The 26929-nt window shown below is 39.0% G+C and overlaps 1 long non-coding RNA gene across 1 annotated transcript; it reads left to right on the plus strand.

Annotated features, from left to right (window-relative positions):
• Positions 1-16942: 16942 nt before the first annotated feature.
• LOC124874523 lies at positions 16943-17507 on the plus strand. Its single transcript, XR_007039825.1, has 2 exons — positions 16943-17358; positions 17435-17507. It is a non-coding gene; the product is annotated as an uncharacterized LOC124874523 (long non-coding RNA).
• The last annotated feature ends 9422 nt before the right edge of the window (positions 17508-26929 follow it).

Genomic DNA, 26929 nt, shown 5'->3' on the forward strand with positions numbered 1-26929 from the left:
ACAGGTCCGAAGCTGGATCAAAGATCTGTGAGCGATTTGACAGAGGTTATCAGAAAAATCTCACGGGGATTCTGAACCTGGCATACTTTCTGGAGAATGTTTGAGGTTAAGTTTCATAACTAAGAAAACAATTTCACTGAGCTACACAATGCACAAACTTGATATTTAATATTGCACTGATTTCAACAAATGTGTTAACAAAGCATGTGTTCTATGTGTAGCATTAGGCCTATTGTCCCTAACAACAAAGGGCTAAAACAGGATCTAACAATGATTGTCAAATTGTAGTTCTTTGTAATATTTTAGACATCATCATCATCATCAGGGGTTCTGTGTGACTGCATCCATTTTTGACATTTCTATTAAAACTAAATTCCTAAACTGCCTGGAGCTGATTAACCTTAAAAACTAACCTTGATCTTCTGCTATTTTACTTGAATGCAGAGAAGGGTTGAAATATGCCATCCATGACCTGTAATGATTTTCATCAAGCAAGTGTTAGCAGAAGTTCAACAAGGTACTGAAATAATATCGAAATATCACTAATTATCGAATTATCATCTTGAAGTCAAAACAGTTTTGAGAACTTTTTATAATACTTCTGTTACAACACAGTCAAACTAAATGAAAAGTGTCCCAAAGAAGAGAAGAACAAAGACTGATCACCGCTGCTCAAGATCAGTTCTTCAGCAGCTCTAACTTATTGTCTGCTGCTGTAGTAAAACGTAAACTACTCTGTAATGTTAGTCAACACTGAGACAAGACTTTTATTTTGAAGGAGACTGACTCTAGTATCTACGATGTAAATAGCTTGATGAACATGATGCAGTTAGCCTGCATAAAGTGTGAATGAAGAGACCCAACTTAAACCTTGAAATTGACCGGGCCATAAAGGCTTGAGGACACAGTTTACTTTTGAAAAAAGGTGGGTTTATTCACCCAGTTTCCAAAACACATACAAAAATCTAATTATGGCACAGGGCCCTTTAAAAAAGTCAGATGAACCAAACAAAGTTTAGCTTTAAACAACTTAACATAATTGTAAACCAACTGGTTAGAAATCATTTAACAAAATTAACAAAACACTAACAGCTGGCTTACAGTCAATTAAAGTTAATGATTAACAAACATGACTTCAAATTAATTAACACATCAAAGGAAAATGAATAACATTTAAGGACAATTGGCCATTCTGTCATCCCCATGATGGACCTGCACTTGATATTGCCCAATCAGCACTCTTTGTATGTATAAATCCTACATGTCAGGGAACCTCTTATTTCACAATGGCAGCCCTCAGAGGTCCAAACAACCCCCAACAAACAACACCGGTAAAAGAAGAAAAGACATTAAAAAATAAAGCACAAAATTCAATAGTTAACTAAATGTGTCATAGTGAGTTTTCTCAGACTCTGAGTTTACACAACCACGAGGCTTCTGGCAAAACCAGATCTGTAGGCAGAGGAGAAAAAAGATGATCAGGAGATCGCATAGGAGCAAGACTGCAGAGCAGCAGAGGTCTAGCTGTTTACCACGCTGAGTGAGACAACGAGCTGACGCCTCCCTCTGGGTTCCACTCCTTAAGAGCCCAGGTAGATTGCTCACTGATGAGTGACACCTGTGTAGCAGCACCTGCCAGTCACATCCTCTGTAGGAGAAAAAACACAGCACAAAAACACAGCCTGCACCCAGCCTGCACACAGCCACCATGGATATGATAAAATGTGCATGCTACATATAGAACTACTGCATTTCAACAGTACATTTCATAAGTAAAAAAAAGCATGTTGATGTATGTGAACAAAATAACTTCTGTTGTGTAATGCGGAGGGGTTACCAACATTCACTGTGTGGCCGCAGGTGTTGCCATCACAAATCTGTAAATCCGAACAACAGAGTGAGCACACAATTATTAATAAAGCAGCAATCGCAACCTCTGCCATGATTATGTAGTCCATTGTTTAAATCTGATCCTGCAGATTTCTGCTTCCTTCATTGCAACACTGCTAGTCTGTCACATAACAACATAAATGTTCAAATCAGATTAAGGAACACATGGGCCTGCTTTGACAAATCAGACCCTTGAATCAGATTTGTTTGTCAGACTGTCATAAAAACTCAAATATGGACGACTTAAGGTCAGAACAGTAGGAATTGGACCCCTTTAGCCTGCAGTGTGACTGTAGCATGAGAGAGGTCATATAGTATATGAACAGGGGTCTACACATGAATTTAAAAATCCCACTCTTCAATATCACAAGTACTTTGTTATAAACTTTGTAAGATGGGCTGCCACCGTAACAGTCAGATAAAATAGAAAAGTGAGTATCTGCTCAGCGCAACTTTCTGAACAACTATTACTCCGTTTCTTTTGTCTATAAAAGCCTTTTTAAATTATTAGGACATGTTTCCTTTCATGCGTATTATTAGTTGTTGTCAAATAATTTATGTGTGGTATTCTTAATATTTTTTTATTTTGTGACAGTAAGGGATGAATGATTAAATGATTATTTCAACAGAAAACAATGCGCTAATTCTATGTGGGTGATAATGATGTAGATGAAGCACTATCATTGTGCTAAAAAGGAACTAAATGTTTTTGTTGCGGGAGTACTTCCACTTTTCTTCTAGGGAAATTACAGTCATTTCAGCACTCGCATTCTATCTACAGATGACTCATTCTGCTTACTGCTGTCAGATTCAGTTTTCGGAGGATGTGGAATTAGAGGCATTTAGTTGGTGGAAAGAGGGTCCAGTGGTTTTGTACCAGACACTGATGACTAATTTTGTGCTTTTACATTCAGATAAACAGAGTTTATTCACTTTGGCAAGAGCTGAATAGGAACATTCTGTTCAACCATTTAGGGTCAATAAGTGGAACAGCAAAGGTAACATAATAGATAGAGAACTATATTTCTTATGTGCTAAAAGTAGCATATCTGTTAGACAGAGACAGCAGGGACAGTGCTACCTTCTGCACCATTCTAAGTAATAAATAAATGAGAAAGCAACCACCAATATGAGTACTATACCATGCCCAACAGCTGACGTTTATTGCTTTACTGTCCATTCAGCCTGGCATTTACGGCTTACAGCTGCTGGGAACATCTTAACCTGAGATTCACCCTTGCTCCAGCCTGAAGCTTGCTGTGACCTGTGACTTCTCTCCCCAAAGCTCACACATGTTAAATCTCAGTATTATGTTCACACATGCAGACTGAACACATATATGAAACTAAATTATTTTAATTCTCAACAAAACCCAGCAGATTGCATCCAGTCAGTGACTTGCAGCATTCACTCCTCCTGGATGAGCATGTAGAGACAGTGGACAGTTGCTGGCATTGACTTTGCAGCAATCTCTCATACTGAGCATGCATGTAGCGACAGTGGAGAGGAAAGGCTCCCTTTTAATAGGATGAAATCTCCAGCAGAACCAGAACCAGGCTCAGTGTGACCGGCCATCTGCGATGACCGACTGGGTGATTGAGAAGACAAAGCAGAAAAAAATTACTGTTCATTAAATTAGATATGTAAATTTTATGTCATTCATGGATAAATATTTATTAATTACTGTAAAGTGCATTTCGTACTTAGAACACTTAGAGGAATGTACTACAATTCAAGAGGAGAACAGAGGTCATGTGACCTACATGCGTTAGTTATGGGTAAAATCACAAAACTTTACTACATTGGTTATAAAGTTATTAGTAGGTAGTGCTGCATTTGATACAGTCAATCACAATATTCTCTTAAAAAGGCTGGAATATGCTGTAGGGATCAGGGGAACAGCACTAGGCTGGTTTAAATCTTATTTGTCTGGCAGATTCCAGTTTGTTCATGTAAATGATAAATCATCTTTAAACTCCAGGGTTAATTGTGGAGTACCACAGGGTTCAGTACTTGGGCCAATTCTCTTCACTATATATATGCTTCCAATAGGTCAAATTATCAGGCAGCATAGGATACATTTTCACTGTTATGCTGATGATACTCAGCTTTACTTATCCATAAAACCTGATGAACCCATCCAGTTAGATAGACTACAAGTATGTCTTTAAGACATGAAAACTTGGATGACTTTAAATTTTTTGCTTCTAAATTCAGACAAGACAGAAGTTGTCGTCTTTGGACCAGAATTTTTGAAAAATAAACTGCTTAGTCAATCAATTGATGTGGACGACATTAAGTTGACCCCCGGTATTAAAGTAACAAACATTGGTGTTGTTTTTGATCAGGACATGGTATTTAAATCCCATATTAAACAGGTTTCTAGGATTTCATTCTTTCACCTCTGGAACATTGCCAAAAGTAGAAATATCCTGTTCAGGAGTGACTCTGAAAAACTAGTCCATGCATTTGTTACTTCAAGGCTGGATTATTGTAAAGTATTGACTTAATGACCCTTTTCATTTTCTCTGCTGCATTGTCATACTATTCTCTGATTTTGCGTTATTTACTGTTATTTCAGCTTTTATCTCTATGTTCTCTTTCTGTTTTTTATCTTCCTAGTAGCTGCACCTGGCCTGGCTCTGTGCTTAGCTGTGGCAACTTCCTGGAGGGGGGCATTAGCTGAGCTGTTGCTGCCAACAACTTAATGCTCACAGATGACACACTTGGCCCTGTCTTTCAGTGTTTAGCATTGTCTCTCCTACACATAGCTATTGGCTGAGCTTCTACTGTGTCTAACTGTATGTGCTTTCTTTCATACTCTAGACTTGGAAACTGGCTCAGAGGTAATTTGCTTAGTTGTCTTTCTCTCCTGGATGAAGCCACTAAAGAAGCTATAACCATTTACAACCGTTTTACTTTTTCCTTCCCATAGAGTACTGGAGTACTCCTGGATTATTGCTTCTGTGTTCTTTTTCTGTCTCTGCTCTGTTCTCTCAAACCCCTAGTCGGTTGTCACAGATGGCCGCTCACACTGAGCCTGGTTCTGGTTCTGCTGGAGGTTTTCTTCCTGTTTAAAAGTGAGTTTTCCTCTCCAGGAGCATGCATGTCACTACATGCATGCTCGGTATTAGGGATTGCTGTAAAGTCAATGCAAGCGACTGTCCACTGTCTCTACATGCTTATCCTGGAGGAGTGAATGATGCAAGTCACTGACTGGATGCAATCTGCTGGGTTTCCTTAGATAGAAAATATTTTTTAAAGTTAGAATTATAAACTGAACTTGACTACATTTGTTTGATAAGTAGGATTAATTTGAAATGTATGAACTTCACTTGGAATCTGGCTGCATCATTGGTTTGAATTGTTTCTTTGGAGAGTGCCTTGAGAAGACGTGTTGTGAATTGGTGCTATATAAGTAAACTGAATTGACTTGAATTATTATAAATAAAGACTTATTGCAACAAGTTATTCTTGAAATAGGTCTTAAAACTAGAATTAATGAGACAGTGCCGCAAAGTACATATCCTTGAATGAATAAATTTGATGACTTTGCCATCCTCTATAACTATTTTAGAAGTTGCCACTGTTGCTACATCCTTGCTCAGAATGAGGGATTACAACTCAAGTGTACGACTCAATTTAAGTGACTGTCCACTGTTGGTAATAAGTAAGAAATTAAGCAACATCAACATATCAAAATAGTTAATAAAAAGCAACTAAAAAACAATGAGCTTTTAATTGCTTTTTAAAAGTCTCAACAGAGTCCACCAACCTTAAACGAAAAGAGGAGAGACTTCCAAAGTCCGGGGGGGTACTGCTGAGAAGGTTCTGTCGCTTTTAGCTTTCAGCCTTATGCGTTTCATAACCAGCAGGCCTTGGTCACATGACCTTAGGGACCTGCTAGGGACATACGGATGTAAAGGTTGTAAGATGATTGACCATTGCTGATGCCTGACCATTCAAAGCCCTATAAGTGAGAACCAAGATCCTTAGGTGTATTCTGAAGTGGATAGGGAGCCAGTGGAGCTAGATGAGTAGCAACATAATGTTAGAAAACAACTGTTATTTGGTCAGAAGTCTGGCAGCAGCTTTTCTGTACAACCTACAGATGGTCCAGTGATGCTTTGTTTAGGCAGGTGATTAATAAGCTTTAGTAATCCAATCTCGAAGAAACAAATGCATAAATAACAATTTCTAGTTATGCTCATGAGATAATGCTACTTAGCTTAGCAACATTTTGTAAGTGATAAAAACATGTGTGAGCTAGAGATTGAAGATGATCATCTAAAGTAAAACCAGAGTCAAAATTTACCCCAAGGTTCCTGATGGAAGTTTTGGCATAAGAAGTAAAGTGTTGATGCTACATGATCGTCCAAGAGGAGAGATTGCTGCAAGTTGGTGAATCGATTCAATTGACTGTGTTTTTCCATAGGAAACTTTAATCATTTGAATAATAAACTGGATTTATTGCATTAATAGGTTTAAATTTGAATGCATGTTATTGTATAATTGGATGGTTTTGACATTTGTTTTAAAGTGCTGTAAGACCATTTTTGTTGTGAATTGGTGCTACATAAATAAACTGAAATGAATCATTTCTTTAATATTTCATTATCGTCTGCAGTTTTGATATACAGTATAGCTGTTCTGTGAAGACCTCGAAGGTCTGTTAGAGAACATTAATGAACAAACTGTATCTGGAAAACTAGGAACACAGAAGACAGGTCAGAGAGAAAGTTCTGGTAAAGGGTTAGGTTCTAAAACAATATCCACACCTTCAAACATTGGACAGAGCTCTGTTCAATCTCTATCCAAAAGTAAAGAGTATGGCACAACTGCAAAGCTATCAAGACATCTCCGCAGCTCCTTCAGAGTTACCATGGACACCTTGCTGCTACAGTGATTCTGCTCTCCACTAATGTTATTGTAACAAACCTCAGAGGCCTTCAGTCTGTATTTATACTGAGATTACATCACATACAGGCAGACTGTATTTACTGGTTAGGTGACTTCTGAGGGTAAATGGTCGCATTAGATTCTGTTTAGGAGTATTAGAGTAAAGAGGGTCAAACACAAACGCATGTGATACTTTATTCAGTTTTTTATTTGTTAGAAAAAAAACTAAAGGAATAAATATATGTTGTTTGTTGAGTAAATGTGTTGGTCTATCATATAAAATTCCAACAAAATCTATTGGTTTATGGTTGTTACATAATACAATGTGAAATGAAATCCAGAGATTGATTTTGCAAGGCACTGTATGACAGTCATTTTTATTTACAGTTAACAATGTAACTTTATTATTCCAAAAGCTTGCTTTTAGCAAATCGCTCCAAGTCCTTCAACTAGCTCTCATTTTGGTTAAATGAGAGACTTGTGCTCCAGAGCCTCTGGTATGAACAGGTCACATTAATATTTTACAGGGAAATATTTCTTCATTGCATCTTTTACAGAAATAGTTCTTTGAAAAAAACCCACAAAAAATCTTAGTGAATTGAGCTGAAACAGAACCAAAAACCCATGGAAAAAAACCCAACTGAGTCCTTTTCATTTGCTAACCTAAAAATAAAGTGAAACAATTTGTTGTAATTTAGCACAACTGTGAAATCACAAGACAGCTTCCCTCACAGGTGTTCAGCTTAATGCAGTCAGCTGGACAGCCCCACTCTGTACTCTTCTGATCTGAGGTAAAGATGGTTTCTTCGTTCATGCTTCAATAACATCTCCATGATGATCATGATGTCAGAACAAGATGTTACCACCTGCACGATATTGTGTAATCACACAGCACACTTTGCTGAGTGTGAAAGGACAGTCTGGAAGCCATGTTAAAGTGTGGCCTACATGTGCATTTGATTTCGGCATAACGGGTGAATTTTGGCTTTGATGGAGGCATGTGAGTATCTGCATATGGGTTTTTAATGAATGACTGCATGTCGGCCTGGGCATGGTTGTCTAATCCTGTGTAATCCCTCCCTGATGAAACCAGACACAGTTGAAATATTGGCAAAAGAGAAGAATTAGTGATTATGGAGTCTGCCAAAGTATGTGATCCCAGCACGAGCACATGCTTTACTCACATATGTACAGCTGTCCGCTGGCCCAGAGAGGCACTGCAACAAATGCCTGTGCCGATTTAAGCCCTCAGTACAGGATGTGCACTGCATGTGAAATGTTCTTTTTATATAGAACATTTCACATCAGCAGCAACAGTTTTCGGAACGAAAATAATTGAATAAAGTAAATACAATGTCCAGTTGGATGCGTATACAGCCGTAAAAGGAACGTGGGGTTTATTGGATGCCTTATCATTGCGACCTGACTGTAGAACGCACCATGATCAAACTGTGAGGACAGAATATGAAGCACAAATCAAATCACTCGAGCATATGGAGGATTAAAACTCTCCCTTCTGGTTGAAATAAATAATTCAATCAAATTCTCTGCTGCACATAGAACAGGTCAGGAATGGAGGAGACAGAGGTTAGGCATGCTGGATGTCTTTTACAACATGGACTCAAATAAACAAGGCACTAATGGGCTCAGGGGTTCTGCCTCTTTTGTCAAAAAGTGATGTCTTTGAGTTTGAATTGTTCCCTCATTACCTCAGCTCATTTCTGGTTTCCTGTCACCTCCTCATCTCCGTCGTTCTGCTCAAAGAAAAGACAGAAATGTGATATAATCCAATCTTATTTAAATGATGAGATCAGTGTTCAGTATACTGATATTTAATTACACATAGATGGACTCTGTTTACTCACAGGGTGCCTTCAGAAGACATGTTTTGCCCTGCATTTTATTTAGGGATATCAGAGTAAAAGTGGATGAATAAATATTTGTAAACCATGTATTATTTTGCGCCCACTTCCAAATTGTGCTCTACTTTGTGTTAGTCTGTCACAGGCGTGTAGTTAGACCTGGGGTTCCAGGGCGAAAGCCCCGGATGTTTTCTGAAGAGCCCCGGACTTCTTGATAGAAGATATTTAGAAGTATTAAAAAGATGCAGCCACAAAATGGTACTGGACTTCAGGTTTTTATTTAAAAACAATCAGGCTTTTTCAATTGTGTTCCATATAATCACGTCCCGCTCCACCTAACCTGACAATGAGTTAAAAGGAGAAGACAAAAAATACTTATTTACGCACTCGCAGCACCGCGAATGCACACAGCTAGAGACGGACTCCATTCTGGAGAAGTCCAGAACAGCAGTTTACTCCAGTTTGACCTGACTCCTTTATTACCTGAAAAGTTACACTGAGCGCCTCAAACAGGGCTCATTTCAGAGCAACTGTGGAGCCAGGGACGTGCACAGATAGACACTAGGTGGTGCTATAGAGCACCTGCCCTTTTATCCTATGGACAAAAAAGTGCCCTCCTGAAATCTTTGTTTTTTTTTTACAGTGTATAGTGTGGGGCCCAAGGTAACATTTCTGAATTTAAAGGCCTATGATACCAGTGCCCCATGTTTATGAAACTACAACCCCGCCTCACCCACACACATACGTATCCCGCGCGTGTGTCTCTCAACGGAGACCGGCTGCGGACAGAGCAGAGAGGTGGACGTGCGCTGGTCCAGCTTGACTCTTCTCTCCTCCCCTCCGCCGTCAGATAGAGCCCAGACCTGTCGACAGGCCGGCTAACCATCCAGGAAACAAACAAAACGTACAAAATGTACTTGCTTCCTAAACTTCAGATGAAAAAGTTAAAACTTCACTTGCCTCCATTTTACCTAAACAGAACAGGCCAATGAATGGCATACCTCCGGCTATGTCTTCTATGGCTGCTACCATGCGCCAAGAGAATGTTTATGATTTAATTCTTAGATTAAATTAGAAAAAATAAATACATTGAAATCTATCTCATAGATTTATGTATTACATTTGCTCTAATGGTCCCTGATGACTTCTGTTTCACTCATGTTTTTTTAATTGCAAGTTGGCAGTGTAACCTGCTTTGCTACAACATAAGGTTATTTGGTGCAGAAGACATTTTGTGATAAAAGTACAGAATGATATGGTCAAGAACATGTTGTGCTCAGTGTGTAAAAAGTAAAAAAAAAAGGAAAGATAATATAAGTTTCAAATTTGAATCAGGAAGTTCAGCTTAATGGCTGGTTGTGATTCAGTAATTAACTTTTAATCAATTTATGATTATTTTGCTGCCTTATTAATCTTAAGAATTTTGTAAAATGCATTATTGTTTTGAGTTTTTTTCATTTCCCTACATCCCACAGGACAGCTTGTTTTGTGGGTGCTTAGTAATACATATAAAGTATGTTCATACTGTGCCTGTAATAAATCTCACACTACAAAGGCAACCAACAGCTCCATCTGCTGCACAAGGTGCCCTTTTTTTCACTTGAGCACCTGCCCCCCAAAATGTCTGTGTACGCCACTGCGTGGAGCCAACTGAAGAGAGGGAGCCTGGTTTGTGTGTGTGTTCAGGAACAGGTGGACGCCAAGCGGTATAACCCAGGCTGAAGATAGCGGTAAAACCTGAATGCTGACTCGGAATGGGCTAATTGTAAGTTACAGCTAATCACTGATTCACCCAGCAAGACATGAGATGGAGGTTCACTCTAATGAGAATCTTCAGGGTCATGTAGAGGAACTTTCACCTGAGCTACAGGTGAAGTTAAATGATCTGTCTGTGATTTTAAAAAAACAGTAGCAACCTTCTCTGTGAGCTTCTAGCTGGATTTGTATCATAATGTGAAAATACAGTATCTGGTCCTTTACTTCAGTCAAAATAAAAGCATTTAATCCTAACGTAGCTGAACACATTAAAGGTCCTTCAGATCATCACATTGTATCTCATTGCTGCAGCCGTTCTTATAGTCTAGTTCTACATGTAGACAGAAAAAAGTGTTCCTCAATAAACCAGGAAAATATCTCCTGGTGCCAGTACGATGTAGTAGAAAGAGCAAAAGTAAGCCTCCATCTTCTCTTCCATATCTTCTGTGCTGATTCTAAACATGTAGCTCTGGCTTTAAAGATGCAGTATAATTAAGAACGAGATCCCGGATACAAGCGGCTGAAATGAGCTTCCTCAGTAGGGTGGCCGGGCACTCCCTTAGAGATAGGGTGAGGAGCTCGGCCATCCGGGAGGGGCTCGGAGTAGAGCCGCTGCTCCTCCACATCGAGAGGAGCCAGTTGAGGTGGCTCGGGCATCTATACCGGATGCCTCCTGGACGCCTTCCTTGGGAGGTGTTCCAGGCACGTCCCACCGGGAGGAGGCCCAGGGGTCGGCCCAGGACACGCTGGAGGGACTACAGGTCCTTCTCAAAAAATTAGCATATTGTGATAAAGTTCATTATTTTCTATAATGTAATGATGAAAATGTAATATTCATATATTTTAGATTCATTGCACACTAACTGAAATATTTCAGGTCCTTTATTGTCTTAATACGGATGATTTTGGCATACAGCTCATGAAAACCCAAAATTCCTATCTCACAAAATTAGCATATTTCATCCGACCAATAAAAGAAAAGTGTTTTTAATACAAAAAACGTCAACCTTCAAATAATCATTTACAGTTATGCACTCAATACTTGGTCGGGAATCCTTTTGCATAAATTACTGCTTCAATGCGGCGTGGCATGGAGGCAATCAGCCTGTGGCACTGCTGAGGTCTTATGGAGGCCCAGGATGCTTCGATAGCGGCCTTTAGCTCATCCAGAGTGTTGGGTCTTGAGTCTCTCAACGTTCTCTTCACAATATCCCACAGATTCTCTATGGGGTTCAGGTCAGGAGAGTTGGCAGGCCAATTGAGCACAGTGATACCATGGTCAGTAAACCATTTACCAGTGGTTTTGGCACTGTGAGCAGGTGCCAGGTCGTGCTGAAAAATGAAATCTTCATCTCCATAAAGCTTTTCAGCAGATGGAAGCATGAAGTGCTCCAAAATCTCCTGATAGCTAGCTGCATTGACCCTGCCCTTGATAAAACACAGTGGACCAACACCAGCAGCTGACACGGCACCCCAGACCATCACTGACTGTGGGTACTTGACACTGGACTTCTGGCATTTTGGCATTTCCTTCTCCCCAGTCTTCCTCCAGACTCTGGCACCTTGATTTCCGAATGACATGCAGAATTTGCTTTCATCCGAAAAAAGTACTTTGGACCACTGAGCAACAGTCCAGTGCTGCTTCTCTGTAGCCCAGGTCAGGCGCTTCTGCCGCTGTTTCTGGTTCAAAAGTGGCTTGACCTGGGGAATGCGGCACCTGTAGCCCATTTCCTGCACACGCCTGTGCACGGTGACTCTGGATGTTTCTACTCCAGACTCAGTCCACTGCTTCTGCAGGTCCCCCAAGGTCTGGAATCGGCCCTTCTCCACAATCTTCCTCAGGGTCCGGTCACCTCTTCTCGTTGTGCAGCGTTTTCTGCCACACTTTTTCCTTCCCACAGACTTCCCACTGAGGTGCCTTGATACAGCACTCTGGGAACAGCCTATTCGTTCATAAATTTCTTTCTGTGTCTTACCCTCTTGCTTGAGAGTGTCAATAGTGGCCTTCTGGACAGCAGTCAGGTCGGCAGTCTTACCCATGATTGGGGTTTTGAGTGATGAATCAGGCTGGGAGTTTTAAAGGCCTCAGGAATCTTTTGCAGGTGTTTAGAGTTAACTCGTTGATTCAGATGATTAGGTTCATAGCTCGTTTAGAGACCCTTTTAATGATATGCTAATTTTGTGAGATAGGAATTTTGGGTTTTCATGAGCTGTATGCCAAAATCATCCGTATTAAGACAATAAAAGACCTGAAATATTTCAGTTAGTGTGCAATGAATCTAAAATATATGAATGTTAAATTTTCATCATGACATTATGGAAAATAATGAACTTTATCACAATATGCTAATTTTTTGAGAAGGACCTGTATGTCTCTCGGCTGGCCTGGGAATGCCTTGGGCTCCCCCTGGAGGAGCTGGAGGAGGTGTCTGGAGAGAGGGACGTCTGGGCGTCTCTGTTGAGTCTGCTGCCTCCGCGACCCGGTCCCGGATAAAGCGTAAGACGACGAGTACGAGTATAATTAAGAAATAAATCATAGCAATTAATCACAGGTGGACCATTGATTAGTTAACTATTTTATTTTTCTGAATTACACATGAAATATTATATAAACTAAACTAATTAAACAATGATAGTTTTACTGAAGGTGAGACATACATACTATATGTATACAGTTATCAATAACCAGGATGAGGCTCTGTGCTATATTTTAAACACCACAACTTAACACCCTTTCCTCTCAGTGTTTAATAGTAAGAACTGCAGTAATGTTTCACATGCTCAGTGCGGAACAAAAGACTGTGTTGAAAAATTTTTCTTTTATTATTTTTGGCAGGACAAATTTCTTCAGAAGTGGATTGAAAGGCTGAAAAGATAGTGGTAAAAGAGAACAGGTTCATAAAAGAAGGAAACATTTTAATAAAATGTTTCGAAAGCTCTTGGCATAATAAAATTAATGTGTTTTAGGATTTTATCATTTGACTAAGATTTAGGAAAATCAACTTTATACCATTTTCATTTTTTGAAATACAGGTCCTTCTCAAAATATTAGCATATTGTGATAAAGTTCGTTATTTTCCATAATGTCATGATGAAAATTTAACATTCATATATTTTAGATTCATTGCACACTAACTGAAATATTTCAGGTCTTTTATTGTCTTAATACGGATGATTGTGGCATACAGCTCATGAAAACCCAAAATTCTTATCTCACAAAATTAGCATATTTCATCCGACCAATAAAAGAAAAGTGTTTTTAATACAAAAAACGTCAACCTTCAAATAATCATGTACAGTTATGCACTCAATACTTGGTCGGGAATCCTTTGGCAGAAATGACTGCTTCAATGCGGCGTGGCATGGAGGCAATCAGCCTGTGGCACTGCTGAGGTCTTATGGAGGCCCAGGATGCTTCGATAGCGGCCTTTAGCTCATCCAGAGTGTTGGGTCTTGAGTCTCTCAACGTTCTCTTCACAATATCCCACAGATTCTCTATGGGGTTCAGGTCAGGAGAGTTGGCAGGCCAATTGAGCACAGTAATACCATGGTCAGTAAACCATTTACCAGTGGTTTTGGCACTGTGAGCAGGTGCCAGGTCATGCTGAAAAATGAAATCTTCATCTCCATAAAGCTTTTCAGCAGATGGAAGCATGAAGTGCTCCAAAATCTCCTGATAGCTAGCTGCATTGACCCTGCCCTTGATAAAACACAGTGGACCAACACCAGCAGCTGACACGGCACCCCAGACCATCACTGACTGTGGGTACTTGGCACTGGACTTCTGGCATTTTGGCATTTCCTTCTCCCCAGTCTTCCTCCAGACTCTGGCACCTTGATTTCTGAATGACATGCAGAATTTGCTTTCACCCGAAAAAGGTACTTTGGACCACTGAGCAACAGTCCAGGGCTGCTTCTCTGTAGCCCAGGTCAGGCGCTTCTGCCGCTGTTTCTGGTTCAAAAGTGGCTTGACCTGGGGAATGCGGCACCTGTAGCCCATTTCCTGCACACGCCTGTGCACGGTGGCTCTGGATGTTTCTACTCCAGACTCAGTCCACTGCTTCCGCAGGTCCCCCAAGGTCTGGAATCGGCCCTTCTCCACAATCTTCCTCAGGGTCCGGTCACCTCTTCTCGTTGTGCAGCGTTTTCTGCCACACTTTTTCCTTCCCACAGACTTCCCACTGAGGTGCCTTGATACAGCACTCTGGGAACAGCCTATTCGTTCAGAAATTTCTTTCTGTGTCTTACCCTCTTGCTTGAGGGTGTCAATAGTGGCCTTCTGGACAGCAGTCAGGTCGGCAGTCTTACCCATGATTGGGGTTTTGAGTGATGAACCAGGCTGGGAGTTTTATGTGTCATTATTTGCTTCAGCAAAATGGTTTTTCATCAGGACTAAACTCTGTTTCTTCTTATCCTTCATTCAGCTTCTAACAAAAATAAAAAGTTCAATTATTGCAAACCTTTTTTGTTTGATTCACAATAATTTACATTCAATATAAAACCAGCCAAGACAAAGAACTGGTACAATATGTCCTATATTATTTAGATTTTAAATTACCTATAAATTATCTTATTGAAATCTAAATATTTTGGATTTGGGCTATAGCCCCCAATGTTTTGAGACCCTAAAAACACATGGTCTGTCACATAAAACCCCAACCCCAGGGTTAGGTTCAATAAACTGGGTGGAAATTGGGGCATGGATACCTCTGATGAGCCTAATCATCTCATCAAGGACAATTCTTTGCACGTTAGCTGTAAGACAGAATTCTTACCTCTTTAGTTGAGCCCTTTGCTGGTCGACCAGCTGTAAAATGTTGATGTTTTAGCTGATTTTTTTAAACCACTAAATTCACAGTACGTTCAAAGGTGGCATATTCACAATACTTTGTTTAAAACCATCTAGGTCTGGACTTCATACAGAACTCCAATAACTTCTAAAGTGGGCCAGGGGTTTGTGGTAGTGTTGTAAAATCCTTCTTGTTTGATCACACACACACACTTTTTCTACTGCTCATTGTTTGAAATTTTCAGCATCTAAAATCATTGAGACGCCACACCGAGGGGCATCACATTTCCATTCTCTTGAAACAGGTCGAAGGAAAATATTTTTGCCGTTTAGGTATTGTGCCCCCATCAGGCTGACCTGTCTCACTGCAGAAAAGCAGTAAATCATAAGCCCTGTTATTCTTCATTGTCTTCTAGCATGAAATTGTAGCTCTGGATGCACCATTTTAGTAAAATATAGAGTAGGTGTCTCAGGAAAACCTTAAAACGTTGTACCAATAACTTGACTTGTTGCACAAAGCAAAGAAGATGCATTAAGGATGAAATAAATAATATGCCAGCGTTTATGACAACTGTGTCGATTTCATTAAAGTAACATGTTGGTGCCTATACAAAGGTTTTGACTTTGTTTTCCTTATGTCTGTTATTCATTCTTTTTAGTGGATGCCAAAAATCAATCATTATCTATTGTGTATCTTTCATACATAGCACATATAACACAAAGTGCTTTACAGAAGATAAAAACAGGAGGCAACAAAAAACAACAACTAAATAAAAGAAAGAAACCAGCTAATGTACTCCAAGCGTAGAAACAAATGCTAAAATGTCTAGCTAACAGGTTTGAGGGACAGAGGAAACAGTTGTGGTTATGATGATGATTATGATGGGGAGAAGAATATTAAACTGAGATACCACACGCACAAACAAACACACACACAAACACACACACACACAATAATAATCATAATAAAAGGTAGTAATTAAGCTATTAAGTATAATAGTAACTGTTAAAAGTAATAATTAAGAACAATAGCAAATGACAAATACTTATGAAATAAATGTATTAATATTACTAATGCTAATAATAAAAGTGATAGGCACATAAATAAACAAACAAGAAGTCAACAAAGTTCTACATTTATTATGAACAACTAGTATATACATTTCTTTATCACGAAAATAAAACACAAATTAATAAAATGTAGTAAATACAATTATTTAAAATCAAAATTAAACCGAAGTAAAAATGCAATAAAAGTAAAAATGCACATATTTTAGATGACAATTATTAAAAGTCAACTAAAATGTCAGACCAGAAAGCACATTACTCTTGAAAATTGGAGTGATGTGGGCTGTCTTTCATGTCATTCATGCACTTAAGTTTGGTAATAGTTATTGAGGGCCTGTATTCTTTTTAGGAAGACCAGACAGCAGAGCATTGCAGTAACCTATTCTGTATTACATTATAAAACCATGTGTCTCTGAATTGGACAAAGGGAGAAACAGTCAAATTCTGCTGATGTTCTTCATGTAATATAATCAGTATGTCATAATTCTTCACTGGTTGTCTGCATCAATTCTGTTTGCCCACTCTGTGCTGCAGCTATTAGGAGGATTGTCTTCCCCTGCTCTTCTCCAGCCAGCTTCCTAATTACTCCTCATCTGCTCCACCTGTGCTCCTGCCTTTATACACAGCTTTCTGACAGACAACCAGTGCCAGGTTTTCGAAAGCCATAGTGTGAGTAGTATCCAGCGGTCCTTCCTTACTTGCCTGTCTGCCTGATCTGATCTTGGTTTTACCTCTTGTTTTCTCTGCCCTGCCTTGCCATCATCAGATACCTTACTGGCTTGCTTTCTGGACATCGACCTCGCTTCTGTTTTCGGACCACCTCTCCCTGCCTCCTCCCTGGATCTGTTTGCTTATATCCCTGTTCATGACTTCATTTCTGCGTCCTGGACCACGAGTTAAGCCTCTCCCTCGGATCCTGTTGCTCATATCTGCTCTCATGGCACTGACCCTGTTTCTGTCCCCTGACCACCGCAACCTGCTCATTCACTGGGTTTGTAAACCTGAGAACCTTTGGAGCGTTTCCCAGCTGTTGCCCCACCAGCACTCTGAGGAGCTGAAAATCAGCTTCCTGGTTCCCATATGGGTTCTGAGAAGGTTAGTGGCTTTTTATCCGAGCAAGATATCATTCTCAGTTTTCTGATCAGCCTCTAACTCATCTGTTTGCCTTCAGAGGTTCCTGAGCCTGCCACTGGAGGTTTCCTATCGATCGCCATCCAGAACTTTTAATAAACTTTGGAATCTGATCTTTTGTCCGGCTGAATTTTCGGGTCCTCAAGTTACCTGGTACACAGTTTTTGGAAACCGTTTTAAAATTAGAAAATTAAAACAGAGTCAAATATAATTCCAAGACTCATAAGTTTTTTTTTGTCATCAGCATAGCAATGAAAACAATACTGATGCTTCCCAGTGGCAGCATTTAGAAAATAAAGCATAGGACCTAAAACGGAGCCTTGTGGAACTCCAGAACCTACATTGTAAAAAAAAAAAAAAATGGGTAAGAAGTTTCCCATGCTTACAAAAATTCTCTGTCCAATATGAATTGAACCACTTAAGCACCATTCTGGAAATCCCAAACAACAAAGAATTTAGTTGATTGGTTAAAATCTTGTGATCCACTTGATCAATAGTTGCAATACCACACTGACTGTTTGTTCAGATGAAGGTTGCAGCTAGCCTACATTAACAAAGTAATATCTGTGCTTCGACTTGATCAGAACTCCAACCAGATTTTTTCACAATTTATATTGATGTCTTCCAGTATGTTGGTCTGTTAAATAACACAGGATTTAAAACTGCTTGTGTGTTTACTAGTTAGTGACTAATACAACAGAAGCAGCTTTTATACAGCTGAAAAGTGTAAGTATGTTTTTCTCAAACCGAAATTCACAGTGAAATTCAAACTAATGATAACATGTCAGAATGAGGGTTTTTATGCTGGAGCAAAGTGCAGACTGGATCTTGGGAGCACCATGATAAGTGTTTCATAATTTAAAAAACGGCAAAGACTTACAGAATGACACAAGCAGGACAGGACATGGAGCATGGTCTGAAAACTGGTAGCAAAACTGGCATGGCAACGGAATATAGCGCAGAAACGGAAGCAAAGCTAAACAACAGACATGGAAATGGAAGAATCCAGAAGAGAACAAAGACCAACAGAAGTTTAAATAGCAGGGAAAACAGGTGACTGGCATGAGTACGATGAGCAGGCACAGGTGGGCTGAATGAGCAAGAATGTCAGTGAGCGTGAATAGCTATAGAAACGTGGAAGCAGACTGGTAGGATGAATTAAAGGAAACTGAACAGACATAAAATACACTTCTAGGCATGGGAGGGGGCAACAGAAATCTAGAAGAAAGAAATCCAAAACCACAAAAGAACAGGACACAGGAATAAAACTGGGAAGCTAAACACAAAAGAATGAACTAAATGAAGGATAATAAGAAGGCAAGACCCAAGGAACATAACAATAGAGGAATGACTCAAACACCTCTAAATCATGACACATTAACAATCTTCTGATACCCATCAATCGCTATTGCCTAGCAATAAGAAGGTCCTGGGTTTGAATCCCACCAGCGAAAATTATATTTGGAGTTTGTATGTTCCCTACATGCATGTTTGGCTTCTTTTCTGGTGTTCTGGACTCCTTACACAATATAAAAACATACATTACATGTTCATAGACTTGTTTGTTTATAATATGTATCTTTGACATCAGCCTTCACCATCTCCCAATCAGGCACTTCATTACTGTTAATTAAAATAATTAAAAACCCCAAACCTTTTACACGTTTCAACTATGTAGCTCAAAGTTAATTAAATTAATAATTATTAATAATTATTCGCTACGTTTGTGCACAAAAACAAGGAATTCGACTTTGATGTCGCTTTTCTCTCCATAAAGCAAAATAATTTCATTTTACTGCATAAATTAAATATAAATATATAAAAAGAACTGTTGGGATTTTTATGGTTGAATTACTGCAAATCTGCAAATATTTTGCAAGCTCTCTGTAGCATGTTGTGGAAAAATTCATATTTAACAAAGGAAGAGATCAATGATCGTCACTCAACCAGCTTTATTAATAACCTTGCAAGGGAGAAAAGTTTTAAAGCATCAGACATGTGGTCAGAAGGCCTGCCGTATCTGTTCTGATTAGACAGAGGACTTACTATCCTTATACTAGTGTTATCTGCAAGGGGTTTCCCACCACAGTATCACAACAAATGTATTAGAAACTTCAGCTTGGCTCAGGTAGGCAGTATTGTGACTCTTCAGAAAAAAATGTAGACAAACATTGAACCTTGAACCTATGGGAGAGTTCTAGACTTAACTGGGCCATGTCAACACCATTATCATTTTTTTCCCCGCTATTCTGTTATAGATTTGCTTCTGTAACTGGGATCACTGTCTCAATAATCACACGTTTTGTAGCAAATGTTTCAGCTGTCTAATGGCCTTATATTTCCCTCAAAAATACAGGGAGTTTATGCCCGACTCAACGGCTGACAAGAAAATTATAGGAGATTGTTGTAACTGGTCCATAAAATAGAACCCCTGCTGTTTCTGCTTTTGTGTTTCAACAATTTGAAGTAACACTCTAAACCAGTAATAATGTTCACTGTGTGGTTAAAATGCAATGTGTTCATTTTTATACTAACAATAGTAAAAGCTAAAAGGGCCACAATGAAAAATCAGTTTTAAATTAATGTTTTTTATCAGGTCACTCAAGAACCATAAGACAGATAGATGTTCATTTAAAACAGATTTTATGATGCAATGATAATTCAGTGACCAAAACATGTACTTTTTTAGTCTTACTCATCAAAATCATTTAGTTTTCTTCAGATATCTTCTCTGCAAAGCTCTTTTGAGCATTATTGATTAAACCTCTTTAGCAAAACACAACTTGTTAAGCACAAGATGGGTGATATTTTGTTCCTTTCTGTTATTAACAGCTCCCCAACCGGTTTGGTGTTTTTAGTGCAGGGACTCTATGGTTCTTCATGTATGTTCAAATGCCTGAAAATGTACACAAAAAATCATTGCTACCATTAAGTTTACCACAGAGAAAAGGGAAGTAGGACACTAACAATCCATTCACAAATTATACTTGTACATGTGAAAACATACAAAATCCATGATAAAATGTGTTCAAATATGTCACCAGACAATCAATCATGATGAGGTTTTTCATGGACCTCCACCTGGATCAGAAGAACATCAATACATTCAAAAAATACTTCTGGTTAAATTCACGTTTGGTCTTTCAAATGTGCAGTTTCATCTTAACACCCCTTCACACCAGACTAAGACCACACTACACCTTCAAAAATCAGCCAGAACATAGATGACCAATACAAGGTCTTGGCAAGGGCTGAGCCACTATAAAGCTATAAAGCTAAAACAGCAGCCACCATTAGTTCTGCTGTAAACTACAAGCACAGCTGGTTTTTGTTCATAGAGCCAGGCTGAAAGGAGAAACTTTCATCCCTTTAATTTAAGGTTTTTTTTACATAACTTTGTTAGTCAATAAGTAGCTACTATATTCTATAATTTCTTGTCTAGCAAAATATTCAAGTACCTAAAATTTACAAGGCACATCTTTTTTGTCTATTTTTTTATTGCTAGTGACAGCAAAGAGATTGCATTGACCCCCATTTAATCTGTAGCATCTACTTTCCCCAAAAGAGGACCATTTGTGGAAGAAGGAAGTGATGGGACAAATAATCTGTCTATAACATATCTTATTAACTACACAAGACTTAATGTAGCATTTGACAAACTTTGCAGTTTCAACTCTTCATGGAAGGCTTTCTAGAAGTTGTAATTGTGTATTAATGGGAATAATTGACCATTCCTGCTGATGTGCATATGTGAGGTCAGGCACTGATATTGGACAAGATGGTGGACAACAATAGGTATAGTTTGGCTAACTATTAATAAGTGCCAAAGGCAGTTAGTAATTTTGATCAAAATTACCAGGTCAGGGCACCACCTGTTTATCAGGACTTAATAGCCACACAGATCTCTTTTCTGATCTCGTTTTTGTCAGTTATTGTTTTATGAATATTTGAATTCAAGCACTGGTGTTCTCAAACAGCAAGCACTATACAAATGTACAGAATAAACACAAACAACTTATTTCCATAATACAGGAATTTAATAACAGAATACTTCAACTTAAAATATTTCAGTCAACAAACTCTTTAACCAGGCAACTGACATTCAACTGAACTACTAAGTAAAAAAAACTAATAAACTACAAAAAGGAAACAAAAGAATAAAACTGAAACCAATTACCAATAACGTGATGCAGTGAAATCACACTTCAGTGAGAATATGTTTATTTAAACATATGCGTGTATGAGTGATTGCGGCACGTTTGGGCAGACCGCCGTATGAACAAAAGCCTGATGTGCCTGTAGTACACAGCAGAAGTGATGGTGGCTGCCATTTTAGCTGTATAGCTTAAGCTTTTAGCGTTAATGATAATGGATACCCAATTACAGACATGAATAAGGACTACGTGGACATTTTTTTATTGAGGTGTGTCAAAAAATTTGATTTACATAAGAATTGCAATTCCTATTTAAAATTTTCAATAAATCCATTTGCTGACGGCCTCCATTTTGTAATTATGCGGGACGTCCTGATGTCACCACACAGCCGGTTCTGGAACGTGCACATGCATGGAAAGCACCAAAATAAAGAGGAAACTACAAAAATGAAGGACAGAAAAGTTAAACCGGCCCCATCTTCATTGAAGGCAAAGATTTGGAGTCATTTTGGTTTTAATCGAATGCCTGGGAAGACATCTTGACATGAGCTTCACAGTGTGCAACGTTTGCAAAATGAAGACTGAGCACTTCAAAACACCACAAATGTGCGAGCTCACATTAACAGGCTCCACCCAGAGTTAAAGGACCCGGAACAGAGTCAGCCACCTGCAGCAGACCAACACACTGCAGTGCTTAACCTAACTCTCCGCCAAATCCGAGCAGGCAAAAAGAAAAAAAGGTCTATTGCCTGCTTGATAGCCAAAGATTTATGGATTTACAGTGTGGTCAAGCTCCAGGGGTTTATCTGCATGTTGCAGACAGTGGTGCCAAGATATGCATCTCATTCAAGTGTACCATTTTTATTATACAGAAGCATTTTATTTTTGTTCCAACATATTTTATTGCTAGCTACTTAGAGTAGCAGTTGTGTTCCACACACTGGTTTTGGGAAAAAGTACTTTCCTTAGAATTTAAAAGGCAGCGTGTTTAATTGCACTATATTTTATAAAGAGGTGCTTTTATTTTTGCCAATCAAGTTATGTGTGATTTTAACTATTGCAAAAATTTAATCTAAGCACCTTGGATTAATGTTTCAAACTTAATAAATGTGACTTTAATGTCTCCATTTGTCATTCGGTCTTGCAAAGCAGACTGGAGTAGATCATGAGGATTCTTTGCAAAATTATGAACTGAAGCAGAAATCAGTATAAATCAAATAATTTTGAACCGAAAATTGATTTTGAATCGAGACCTGGCCCCAAAAATCAGAATCGAATCATATCGTAAGATAGTAAAAGATTACCACCCCTAATATTTTATGCAGATTAGTTAGAAGGAATCAAAGGAAATCACATTAAACAGAGCAAGCTCATGTTACCGGTCCAGACCATCAGTGTTTAAACCACTCTTTTGTTGAAGTACCTCTTTAAAGAGGCCTTCTGCGCGTTCGTTTATTCACCATAACCTGGAGGAATTCACAACATATTTTAAATAAATCACACGGAGACAGCTGTATGTAATTAAAATACCTGGACCAGGGGAAGCTCTCATGTGATCAGGACACACCGAGACAACTTCAGAGCTTCTCACTGGGCGCATTGCTTTTATTAAAACACACATTAAAATGGGCAGCGCCCTTGATTACAATATTTTCTCACATGTAGTCACGTACACATTTTTTCCGGCTTACCATATTTAGACAGTCATTGTTCCAGCACCTGCACTTGTATCTACTGATATAAGCAGGGAGTAAGTCAGTCTCTACTTTTCACACACTCCTTCAGCTCAGTATTTTTCTGCTTCATCACACTCAAGGCCAAGTTTGTGCAATAACAATTCTGCAGGCCACAATGTCTTATACTAACACAAGTTATACATTTTATTTCCCACACTGGTTATGAACATAATAATAATGATGCACACACATAATATATCTCCACACCCAAAAAAGTGTTTTAACTTTAAAAACACAATCCAAAAATGTTGTAGTAGCAAGGCTAGGAGGCTCAAGCAGTTTAGCACCACAAAGAAAATAAATTATTTAGCAACACACAATGAAAATAAAAAATCTTTAAATTGTTTTTTCCTAACTAATTTTCTTTGCCCAGACAACCTTTTACGTGAATCGTTCTGAAACAGGGAGCCCTATAGGGTGAGGTAGTTTCATGGCAGCAATGAACATAGGAGATGTGGCAGCTTCTCTTGGTAGTAGCAGGGAGGGGGAGTGTCTTCTTAAGGCAGTGGGAAAAAAACACCTTCGTCAGGGACACCGTTTAGTTTGTTCTTGGGGAATCTTTGCCTCAGATTCTTTTCTGCAGAAGCTCAGACAGAAAGCTTAAGGCGACTAGTCTTATTTTCGGACAGAGTACAGTTACTGGTTACACATACAGTAGAGTGTATCTTACCTTTGGGCCCAAGGTACTCGTCGTACTCGTCGACTTCTGCTTTATCCGGGACCGGGTCGCGGGGGCAGCAGACTCAGCAGAGACACCCAGACTTCCCTCTCCCCAGACACCTCCTCCAGCTCCTCCGGGGGGAGCCCAAGGCGTTCCCAGGCCAGCCGAGAGACATAGTCCCTCCAGCGTGTCCTTTGGGCCGTCTCCTGGGCCTCCTCCCAGTGGGATGTGCCTGGAACACCGCCCGAGGAAGGCGTCCAGGAGGCATCCGGTATAGATGCCCGAGCCACCTCAACTGCCTCCTCTTGATGTGGAGGAGCAGCCGCTCTACTCCGTGGTGTAGGTCCATTTTAAACACCTGTATCCATGTAAGTGATTGGATCATCTGTAATGAATGGTTTGGATGGGTGAGCTAATACTTTTGACAAAATAGTGGATGCATGCTTTTAATGTTAGGACAAAAATCTTACTTTTACATTTTGATTACCTTAAATTCAAAGGTGTACATTGATTGAATTGGTGTGTAAATGTATTATGTTCTATCATGTTTCAGCTATGTTTCATCGCCAGTTTAGTGATGTACTAAATAACATTCCCTGAAACTAGATTACTGGAAAACATGTCAAAAAAGCTCCCCTAGAGTTTTATATTCTTGTTAGACCCTATTTAGAACACATTGACCTTGTAAGTGACCTAGATGGGAGGTTAACAAGAAAAATATCAAGTGAAGAAGAGATTGATAAGGAGCAAAGGCTGAAAATAGTTCCAGACAAGTAAAGCATGTCATTGTTTGTCATAAAGGGACCCAAGGAGGTTTATTAAATTCACTGAGGTTGGAGTGTTCTTTTACCAAGTGCACTGATGAGTTTGAGTGCTTGTACAGAACATTTGCTCCTATTCAATCACCCAGACACAGTTATGTTCTCTGCTTGCTTGACAATTACCAAGATCTAAGCCCAGAATCCCTCTGTGATTGTGCTGAAGAATCCTTAAAAATCAAAGATTTTGTTTAAACTACAGACTTTCTTTTCTATTCTTTAAACGAGGAATGCAGATCCTTTAAAAAAAAAAAAGAATATTGTGTAAAAGTGCAATATATTTTGCCGGTCGTCTCAGAAAGTGAAACTCATATATGATATAGAATCATTTTGCAAGCCTTTGTTTCTTATAAGTATGATTATTATGGCTTGCAGGTAAATAAAACTAAAAATTCAGAAAATTAGGATACTGTGAAAAAGTTCCTTACTGGACACCCATGGGGATACACCCTAATCAGCTAATTAACTCAAAACACCTGCAAAGGTTTCCTGAGCGTTTAAACAGTCTCTCACTCTGGGTCATAGGCCACCTAACCATGGGGTAGACTGCTGACTTAACAGATGTCTAAAAGACAGTCATTGATACCCTTCACACGGAGGGCAAGCCACAAAAGGTAATTGCTGAAGAAGCTGGATCTGTATCCAAGCATATTAACAGAAAATTGAATGGAAGGAAGAAGTGCAATAGGAAAAGGTGCATCAACAACAGAGAGAACTGCAGCCTTGAGAGGATCAACGAGAAAAAGTTCCAGGACCTCCAGGAAAGGGCAGCGCCTGTGAGTGGGCAGCAAAGCCTCGGTGACCCGTCCCCCCCTTGTCTTGTGTCATGATGTATGTTTGGATGGGTTGTACTGGAATTCTAATTTCCCCTCGGGGATCAATAAAGTATCTTTGAATTGAATTGAATTGAATTGAAAGTTCTAGGACCTTCAGTCAATGAAAAACATGCCAGTGGAGTGTCATCACTTTTTTAACAATTTTCCACATTTATAGGCATCAGTCAAGAACCCAGCAAAGTGAGGATAGATGGAAGGGTGAAGAGATGTGCATGCCTCCTTAGCATAATGCTTGGTTACCTTGTCAGTTGACGGCTTCAATATTTCAATATTTTGTGAAGTTTTTGGTTTCCTGAAAAGCTTTTCCTGAAAAGCTTGAAAAATGACTTGGCCAATATTTTAAGAGGGTGTCGATATGTAACACAGTCAATGCAAAAACAAGTAATAATGCAATTAACTGTATTAAAAACGTTTACTTTTGAAAGTTCAAAGCTTTTGTGAAAAGGGAATTTGAGTAAATTAAATTTGAGTACATTTTCCCTAGATATTGTAAAGTATAAGATTGAGTAAATATGCTCAGTTATAATCAAGCATAATCATTCTTTCCAGTAATTTATTTGGAGATGTGTGAAAGAAATGTGTGGGCAACTTTGAGAAAAAAAAAAAAACAAGCCTTTTACAGAGGTGTCAAAAAAGTTGAATAAATGTAGCAATAAAAATCTAACATCTCAACTTTTATCCTCATTTCAGTGAAACAATAAATGCTGTGATTTCCACACTTCTGGTAAAATCTCACAAATGTTTGCTTTCTTTTGATAAAACTAGAAAAAAACAGACCTAGAGAGCTGAAATCTTCATGTTATTGCTTAGACGTACAACTTTCCAAAACAACTCACTGATGATGATCAAGGTCTTTTACTCTAACTGAGCCACCACTGCATGAAAATGATGCTGATTACCCTTCAAAGACATCAGTCTCTCAAAGTTATTGTCTGAAAACGGCTGATTTGAATGCAGCTCTCCCAAGTGCCTCGTTGGCATCCACGCTGGCTATCAAGTTCAATGTGTGGGCAGCACACCTCATGTGCACAGGCAATTTGAGGCCCAGGCTGCTGGGCTCGTCAAGGATGTCATCAACGGAGATGTATATATATATATATATATATATATATATATATATATATAAAATATGAGAAATCGCAGAGATTGTAGGTTTGGCATATGTTACTAGGCTATTCTAAATTCATCGAAATATAGCTCACAATTTAAAGCCTTGTTATAATAGTTAGGTGGAAGTAGAAAGGAAAATAATAGATATTTTCTAGTAAATAGTCTGTTACTGTTTTTATGCACCATTATTACATTGCACATTACAGTGCCTTGCAAAAGT

This window comes from Girardinichthys multiradiatus, chromosome 9, assembly GCF_021462225.1.
Source record: "Girardinichthys multiradiatus isolate DD_20200921_A chromosome 9, DD_fGirMul_XY1, whole genome shotgun sequence".
Taxonomy (NCBI): domain Eukaryota; kingdom Metazoa; phylum Chordata; class Actinopteri; order Cyprinodontiformes; family Goodeidae; genus Girardinichthys; species Girardinichthys multiradiatus.